This window comes from Misgurnus anguillicaudatus, chromosome 17 (assembly GCF_027580225.2).
Source record: "Misgurnus anguillicaudatus chromosome 17, ASM2758022v2, whole genome shotgun sequence".
Classification (NCBI taxonomy): domain Eukaryota; kingdom Metazoa; phylum Chordata; class Actinopteri; order Cypriniformes; family Cobitidae; genus Misgurnus; species Misgurnus anguillicaudatus.
The window spans coordinates 19869896-19879474 of NC_073353.2; the positions used below are offsets into that span (position 1 = coordinate 19869896).

General features: G+C 36.0%; 1 protein-coding gene across 2 annotated transcripts in view; it reads right to left on the bottom strand.

Annotated features, from left to right (window-relative positions):
* The window catches only part of lypd6 (LY6/PLAUR domain containing 6), a 30272-nt gene extending 23719 nt beyond the window's left edge, over positions 1-6553 (bottom strand). The window contains exon 1 of one of the 2 annotated variants that reach the window (XM_055215642.2): positions 6428-6553. The gene's annotated coding sequence lies outside the window, so the exon portion shown is untranslated. Of the gene's footprint in view, positions 1-6363 lie in introns of both variants that reach the window. The other variant, XM_055215641.2, reaches the window with a different exon arrangement.
* Positions 6554-9579: the final 3026 nt, after the last annotated feature.

Genomic DNA, 9579 nt, shown 5'->3' on the forward strand with positions numbered 1-9579 from the left:
ACTATTTTGATATCAAATGACATCATTCAAACCAATTTTGTTGTTTTTTCCACATTTAATTGGAATTTTTTCATTACCGTAACATGTCCATGAATGGATCTGGGTTCTTTGACGTGAAATATTTATAATTAAAAAAATCTAAAAAATAAAAAGCTTTATAGACGGTTTCAGCAGTAACAAGATAAACAAGCGGCTGTCGCGGTCCGCACGTAACTTCAGGTAAACTCCGCTAATAATAAATAACAACAAAGTACTTTAAACATACACTGTAAAAATATCTGTAGAAATTACAGTATTAATGGATATTACTGCCAACTAGCTGCCAGTAACTTACTGTAGATTTTACATTTATGTCATTTACTGGCAACATTTTGTTCAAAGTTAAATGAACATGAAACATTTTCAGACTTTATCTTCTACAGTAAGTTACTGGCAACCAGCTGCAAAATTACAGCAAATTTTTTACAGTGTAGTTTATAGTTTATATAACAAGCAAAAAAACAACACATAGATTATAGGAAACCAAAACATTTGTTGTTTTCGACAAAGCATTTGTTGTTCAAGAGATCAGTTTAACAACTAATCAGATCATTAAAAAAACGAAACCGGAAGTAAAGTTTGGATCCAGACGTGTATCAAGTGCGTCCGATGAAACCGTCTATACTATAAACATTTACAGTAAAGTAGGGATGGGACGATTACCGGTTTCACAATTAACCACGATAAAATGTCCTGCCGGTTAGTATTATCATTTAAAATTTAAGTATCATTACAACCATGTTTGATTACCATGATTTTAAAAACTCGCGGTAAATCCTGTCCAGCCAGAATCAGTTTGACGTAGGCGCGCACATGCAACTTAGTTTTTTGCACAAGACGACATTTAAGGGGTAATCTATTGTATTCATTTACGGTTAACTTATTAGACAGATTTATGTTTTTATTTTACCAAGGAAATAATTTCAGAGACATGAAATATTAAATTGTGATTTTCAAAAATAAAACTTGTTCAAATGTATCAGTTCTTTTTGAACATTTTCATCTCATTTTAACAAAACCATGATAATATTGATAACCATAATAACTTTGGTCACTATAATCGTGATATGAAATTTTCATACCGTCCCATCCCTACAGTAAAGAAACATGTGGTATTTGGTGATCATTGGTAAATGCAGAGACAGTAATCAGGAATATAAATGTGTCCAAGAAATTTTTTCTCATCCTCTGCAACAATTTTTAATCATTGTTTAATTTGTTGGAAAGGACATAATTGACTGTGACACTCAGGATGGGTACCAGGTAAGCAGTTCTTATTTTTTCTCTCCAGATAAAAGTTGAAATTTTGTTTGTCATAGTACCTTGACAACTTTTTAGTTCTCATTACCGAAACATGAGTTTGTAAATGCATATATTTAATGTAATATCATGTTGCGGTAATGATAATTTTTATAATGATAATCTAAAAAATTAAAATAATTCTATAGAAAATATGTTTTAAATCCGTTAAAAATAATGGTTATAGTAAGTTCAGACCTTAATCTTATATGTGCAACAAAAAATGGCTTCAAGGACTTTTTTAAAAAAATCTGATGCTGGACACCTTCTAAGTCTGGATTTCGTGAGAATCATCCATAAGTGTTTAAACCCAAGACCTTTTTAGCTTTGCTACATTTTACCAATTGAGCCAGATTGACACTCTTTACAACCTGTACTATATGTTATGTAGAAGCAGAAAATGTTTAAACTTTACAGTAACAAAAACTTTGGGTAAACATCTGTAATTTTTCTAATTACTATTTTTCTCATATATTTATTTTTTATAATTTTTTTGTTTCTTATTAATATAATATAATATACATATAATATAATATAAATATTATTAATATATAATACATTTTATTACATTAATATGGAAGTTCACAGTCACTTTGAAATGATTAAACATTCATTTTCAAATCCTCTGGTACCCAGTGTATTAACAGACTACATATAAATCTTCATAGACTAACAAAAGAAAGCAGCAGCTTCACTACAGGGTGCAAAAAAGGCCCCCGTAAGACAAATCGGATACATCTGCTCAGTAAAGCATTGAAATGGGGTGCCAGAGCTTATTAGCATTCAAAAAAGCTTTTCAACACTACACCCTATTCTACATACTACAGTAAATGCAGCTTTTATACTATATAAAAGCAAAAAGATGATAGTGATAGAACAACACGGCGTAACAGGCTAAAACAACTGACCCATTAAAAGTGCAGAAAGCCTCAGGCACTTGCACTGACCCAGTGACAGGGATCTTGCCCGAGTCGCTCATGCGGTTAACGTAAAACAAACTTTGCTAAATAATTCAAAAAGAGCATAAGTAATGCAGCGCGTTGAGGGACTCTTTCATACGCTCTGGTGCACAAGCTTGTGTTATGTGCTCAGCCTATAGAAAAGCTTCATTATCTAAAGACCATCAGCCATTGTCCATTTCCTCGACATGGTGAAGGAAAACAAAGGGGTCAGATAAACTCATCACTCTGCCTTCTGCTTCACCGTCCCTATTGAGATGGCACTCTGCGTTATGGAGAGTCCGATCATCAGCACATGCAACACTAAACCCCCTCCCCCTATATGACACGGGATGCTTAATAAGACCTCTGATAGTCACGCAATGAAGCTGACCGCTTGTAAAGTTAAGGTTTAAAGAAACACTGAGAAACAGAGAATAAATAACAGGGACTAGTCGGTAGATTGGTGAGCGACTCGTTGGTATTAGGGAAGTCTGTGGACTTATAGGTATATATTTAAAAAATGTATATATATATATTTTCCTGTATCTTAATTGTGTAGAGCACTGTGTTAGCAGCGCAAAGGTCATAAGTTCATTTCCTAGGGAACACACACACTGATAAAAATGTTTCCTTCGAATGCAAATGGCTTATTGATAAAAAGTCACTTTTGATAAAAGCTAAAAGCATCTGCTAAAGCCATTAGTAAAATGCATATATGTGAAAAACAATCAGCTTGTATATTTTGCACCTGTGGTACTGTAAAGATGGTTAATCTTAAAATCCAACCCAGTCTCACGTAGATGCGTATAAATAGCACGAAGTTTAAAAATCGTGCAATACATATGCCAAATTCCACTTTGGCGTGCATATGATACCAGTCCCTCCCATTCACCCAAACGGCGCATCTTTTTTTGTCGTTTTATTTATTGGTTTCTCATTTTTTTCTATTTTTTAAAACATTTTAGCGTGGCTTTAGGGTTAGATTTAGATTTGCTTAATTAGGTTATTTAATATACAGGTTTCTCCATGTTTTTGTCCATATTTAAGCCATGGTCGCTTGGAGGTGGGGTTAGAGTTGGGGTTTGGGTTAGGATGTCATTTTTATATAACAAAAAGTTGTTCTAACCCTAAACCCAAGCAAAAATGGTAAAAAATAGCAAAAAAAATTGAGAACCCAATAAATTAAACGACAAAAAAGATGCACCGTTTAAGTGAATGGGAAGGACTGGCGTATCATATGCACGCCAAAGTGGAATTTGGCGTATATACTGCACGATTTTCACACTTCGTGCTATTTATAAGCAACTCCGTGAGACTGGGCTGGTTTTATCATGCACTATACTAGTTAAAACACTGCCACTAAAAATGTAATAAAACAAATTAATAATAAGAAAATCTAAAGCTGGAGTGACATAACCATACTATGGTTAACAACCAAAAATAAAAGGAAACAACACACAGTCATGATCACAATGTTTGCCCTTACATCACATGACATTAACATGATTTAAGAGAAGCAGCAATAATAGACTGTAAAAAACACTAACCTTTGCGTGACATTCCTTATGTCTGCATACCATCACATTACAGCCCTTATATTGTACTTGGTCGTGACATAAGCTAATAATGACCCATATAACCTCTGCTAATGCATCCAACCCCTTGTTATTAGGAGGTCTCAAATAACACCTTTCGGTTTTTACAATAACACATCTGGAGAGACACCTGCCTTGGCCAACATGCAATCACAGACGTGTTCAACTAATGTTTCTTTTGGTCAACGGATATGTACAGTAAATATGTGGCCATTTCTGTCTGAAGGGAAAATAAATCATTCAGTAAACAACATGATTTCTCATTTCTTCACCACTCTTTAAACCAGGGTTATACTATCAATTTACAAAACAACTCAGCAAATAGGTCACAGTAGCATCCAAAATGACTCTCCATTTGCTTTTTTCTCAGTCACTAGTGGTGTAAAATTTTCAGTAATTTACAAATTTGCTAATTAGGTCAAATTTCTTATAAATTAGTATGAATGAGATGTTTTATTAATTTATTGTATACAAATATTTGCTGCTTAAAACCACTGGAGGTCTGCGCATTTATTTGTAGCAAATTATGTGTATTGCATTACTGAGGTTTATTTTTATGCTATGCAAATCTCTTCGGTTTAGATGCCTAGAAAATAACATAAATCTACGTGAGATGTTCTGCTGTTATGTTGCCCCCACCTAGAAAATGTAAACCTGAGAGAACGAACGTACAAAAAATCCTGCGTGAGCGTATTATAAACTAAGACAAATGCATTTTTCATGCTGGTGAGATTCTTTTCATCTCTTGAACATTTTCTTTTTGAATTCATTGTTCGGTCCGTGTCCCTTCGACCAAGACTGTTGCCCCATCACAAATCGGTCTACAGATGGGCTTTAGACACACATAACTGTATAATTCTATTCTTCCCATGCATGTTCGTTGGAGACAATGCATTTCCTTGCAATGCCTTTTACATGACTGGAAGATGTGACTATAGTTTGTTCGACAATGAACAACTGCTTATGTTAATCTGGAATAATATTATTGAATTTTAAATAGAATAAAATGTTGCTTCTGCCATGTTTTCTTTTCTACATTTAATATGCATTGTCTAAACGATCTCTGTTGCATCTGATATCATCAGGGGTTTCCTATTGAGAGCACATTATTTCATCTAAGTGAAAATGTTTTTGTTAATATATCTAAGGTTTATAAGTAACTCCTGCACGGTGGATTTCCTCAAGTGTTTTGCTCAAGTGTGAATTTGTCACAGTTTTGCTTTTCTGTGCGTCCTTGGCTCTCTGTGTTGTGTCTTATTCCTCTACACATCCCAACACAGTCTACAGATAAGATCATTTTCAAGTTTGTTTTTCTCCTGATAAATCACATTGTGGAAATGGACAGAGTAATTTGTCTTCCCGGGCACTGCACAGGTGCACAAGCTAAATCTATAAATAAAGTCTCTATATAAACATTATAGACATAGCCTACATACTCTATAGATGGAAGAGGTGCATTCAAATAAAGGTCACTGAAATGAGAAGATAGTAGTCTGTCAAACGTGGGCATTGGCTGTTAGCCAAATAACATGAAATATAATTAAATAACAAATAATGAATAGGGTACATTAATAGCTTTACAACACAAATGAAAGAAGCCGATGATCACATACACTGGGATTTAACCACTCCTACAAAACATGGCAAACACAAAGCGCCACACGAAGCTCTCTCAAAGCTGTATGGTTTGAAACCATCACAAATTCACAAATCTTTCCTGGTCCTTACAAACATGCAACATCAGATCCATGCTCCTGCTGCATAATTTGAAATAATATAAACCTATTGATGTGTATTTTCAGACCTTTGGATTTATGAGTCCTGGTTAGTTTAACTCAGTTAACAAAATCCAGGTAGACAAATGATTCTTGGCATTTAATTTGTAGACTGACACTGACTGATTGTTTACCTCAAAATGCACACGTTTATGAAGAGAACATATGAAGAGAATAAGATAACAACATTGCTTGCCAACCTTTTGTTATAAGGTATAAAGGTATTTAAAAAGTATTTTGTGAGACCTCAGTTTGCATTAACACTGCAGCATATCAAGATAAATTGCATTTGTATAACAAGATCACCTTCCAAAATGGTATAAGTTACTATAAAACGTGCTAGTTTTATTCTGTTACTTTTGCACACCTATGAGTACGTTTGAAGTTTAATACGATCTACGCAACGAAATAAACTAAAACGCTCTCATTAAAATAAATGGCAGAGTTTGGTGCGTGGCGGAGCGCGTGCAGTTTGATTTGACTATTTGCGCTGTCAAACTGTTTTTTTGTCACTGTTTTTGTCATGTTTGGTTTCCTTCTACGGTTACAATCAGAAAAGAAACGGTATATCTAGGCTATGCGTTTAACCTCGACAAGTAATAAGTAAAAAATATTGTGAATGGAAAACAGGTAAAACAATGCACAGGTTTAAAATGCTTTCTCATCCAATAAATCAGTCGCAGCAGGTCAAATAAAAATGTTCCGGGTACTTACCTACACGACTCTAAAGGTTAATCACGACAGATTTCCTTTAAGAGCAACGAGTGAATAAAGTCACCTATATCAATAGTCTCCTTTCGGCTTTCTGTACTCATGACACGTCCGAGCTGAATCCTGTGAACTCAAGGGTTTCCTAAAAGACGGATGAGACGCTCTGCTGAGCCTATCAGAGGTCGAGAGGAGGCGCGTCCCGATGGAAACGCGCGCGCACAGACACACACACACACACACACACACACACACACACACACACACACACACACACACACACACACACACACACACACACACACACACACACACACACACACACACACAGACAGACAGACAGACAGACAGACAGACAGACAGACAGACAGACAGACACACAAACATACACATAGGCTACTTCTGAAGCTACTGTACTGGTAATACATTACAATGGTTCTTATACTACTGATATTACAAAGACATTATACCCAACTTATGAACTAAACCTTAACCTAAACCCTCACACATACTTGTTGTCATTAGATCTGATTTGTGAACCATCCAATAAGCCAAAATGTCATAAGTACTTTTGTCATGTTTTACAAATCTGTAGACAGACACACTGTGTGTGCCTATATGATGCCCATAAATGCTGTCTAGTTTACAAATTTCTATTTGCCCTCTGCTGGTAAATGGCCAAAAATAAGTGAAATCTCAAATCTGACCTTTCTAATCTTATCTTTCTCTCAGTCACCCACAATATCACATACATATTGTTATAATCCAAAATAAGGTTCTGTTACCCTTAAACTCTCCTTTTAAAGGTGCAGTGTGTAATTTTTAGAAGGATCTTTTGACAGAAATGCAAAATAATATACAAATCTATATTATCAGTGGTGTATGAAGACCTTACATAATTAACTGTTATGTGTTTATTACCTTAGAATGAGACCTTTTTATCTACATACACAGAAGGTCCCCTTACATGGAAGTCGCCATTTTGTGCTGCCATTTTTCTACAGAAGCCCTTAAAGGACAATTTTTTTACTAAGTTGTCTCAGACGATGACATGTTTGTCCGGTGGCGGCTACCGTAGCTTTTCTATGTGTTTCAAAAACGAGGGGTGAGCTGTGGACTAAGCCGTTGGTTGCAATTCGCAACCTCACCACTAGATGCCGCTAAAATTTACACATTGCACCTTTAACTACAACTATTAGCCTATTTATAAAGATACAATTCAAAATATCAATATTTGGGATATCTAAAAAATAGGAATACTTAAAAGCTCATATTTTTAGTAAACTGTGTTGCCATACCTTCACGTAAAAGTAAGCATTTTTATGAGGGCAAATTAAAAGCCATGGGGGATGGGTGGACCCATAAACCGGTGAGTGTCAGAGAACAACCTTGTTACCAGTGTTTTTTAGCAGGGCCCTTAACCTCGATAGCTGGCACTGTCTCTGTAATTACTGTACTGTGAATCAACTTGATTATAGCATCATCCTCACACATTACTATATTATGTATGTTCAAAGTCAATACATCTTATTTAACCTGTAATTAACCATTTGTCTGCTAAATCTGCTAAACTTTTAATCTATTGCTGTTATACAGTATGTTGTAAAATGTTCCCCACCACAAAAATCCAACATGTTTCCCCAGGGCAACGATTATCAACATGAAGACAAAGAGGCTGATAAAATGTGATGACATGCAAGAGTATGCATTAAAATAAATGAAATTATCATGAAATAAATGCTGTAGCTTGTTGCTGGAGCATTTTAAAATCTTTTTGTAGATGACGCATATGTTTTAAAAGTTTGTTAGGTGTTTTCTGGAGGACAAACGTCATTTGGAAAAAATCTAGGGCCCTAAAACTGTAAGTGTAAATAAATCCATCGTAGCTACTTAAAGGTCTGTGCCTAAAGATCTACTTCAAAGGTTTTGTGATCAGCCATCTCTACACAGGATGAAGGTTTGATTTGTAGTAAGTGGATTTAGACAGCAATGCGGGAGGCCTCTGCCGTTTTATGGAAGTGCAGATAGATTGATGGCAAGGTTAAAACCTGATGTGAGACCAGCCATGTAACTACAGTTTTCATGTGGTTAATTCACATAGTATGTATTTTTTTCTAAAAGGTATAATAAAGGACTTGGGCCAAAATAAGTATTGACTGAAAATTAAGTTATTTGAAAATGTTTAAAAATGAAAATATTTCTTATCAGCTATAAAACGGTATTTTGCATTTAATTAATTTATTTAATCAAATATATGTTTGTTTTTATCCTAATCACAAAATTATTTAACTTTTTTCTTTGCATATTTGTGACAGGCAGCAAATAGGTTGAGTAAGGGCTCAGTCACACCAAAAGCGCTTTAAACGCTTGCAAACGCAAGGCGCGACGCACTGCCTTTTTTAAAAAAGAGCAGTGCAGCGCGGCTTTTCATATTGCTAAGCAACCACCGAGTCAGCTGTCTTGTCAATCAAATATTGAAGCGTGAGCGCTCTTTTGCTGTTAACTGTCATATTAGCAGAAACTTTAAAAAGAGGGCGCTTGCTCTGACCTTGTTTGAGGATAAGAGGAGCACAAACACGCAGGAGAGAGTGAGCGAGTGGAGTCCGGTTCTTCAAAGCAACTGTAAACTTCCCTCGCCACAACGTAAGGCCCGCCTCTCCCCTCATTCGATTGGACAATGGAAGACGCGAATGACGTCAGGCACTCCTCCGCTCTCAGCGCTCCTTCAAAAACGCGTGCGCGGCAGGCGGCAGAAAACCGCAAGGCGCTCGGCGCGCATAAACAGCGCGCAAACGCGCCCTGCCCATAGAATATCATTCAAAAAAGGCGCCGGCAACTGCCATAAACGCTTTTGGTGTGACTGAGCCCTAAGAAAATTCAAGATTCATGTCACTCATTCATGAATAAAACATCACCTTTGACAAAAAGTGTAAAGGCCTTATTCGTTTTTTTTTGACATTCTGGAATTTTTTTTAAAGGTGCAGTGTGTAATTTTTAGAAGGATCTCTTAAAGCAACACTATGTAGTTTTTTTTACCTTTAAATAATGTCTCTAAAATCATTTCAGTGATAGAACAACTTTTAACTGGACAAATTGTACTGTTGCTGCAACCTGAGCAGCCTCCTAGCTGCTACAAGCACACTCTGAAAGTGGCGGTGGAGGGTAGGAAACACTGCCCCGCCCCTCCCCCTGCCTGCGCTTTTCAACCACATGGGGAGCTGT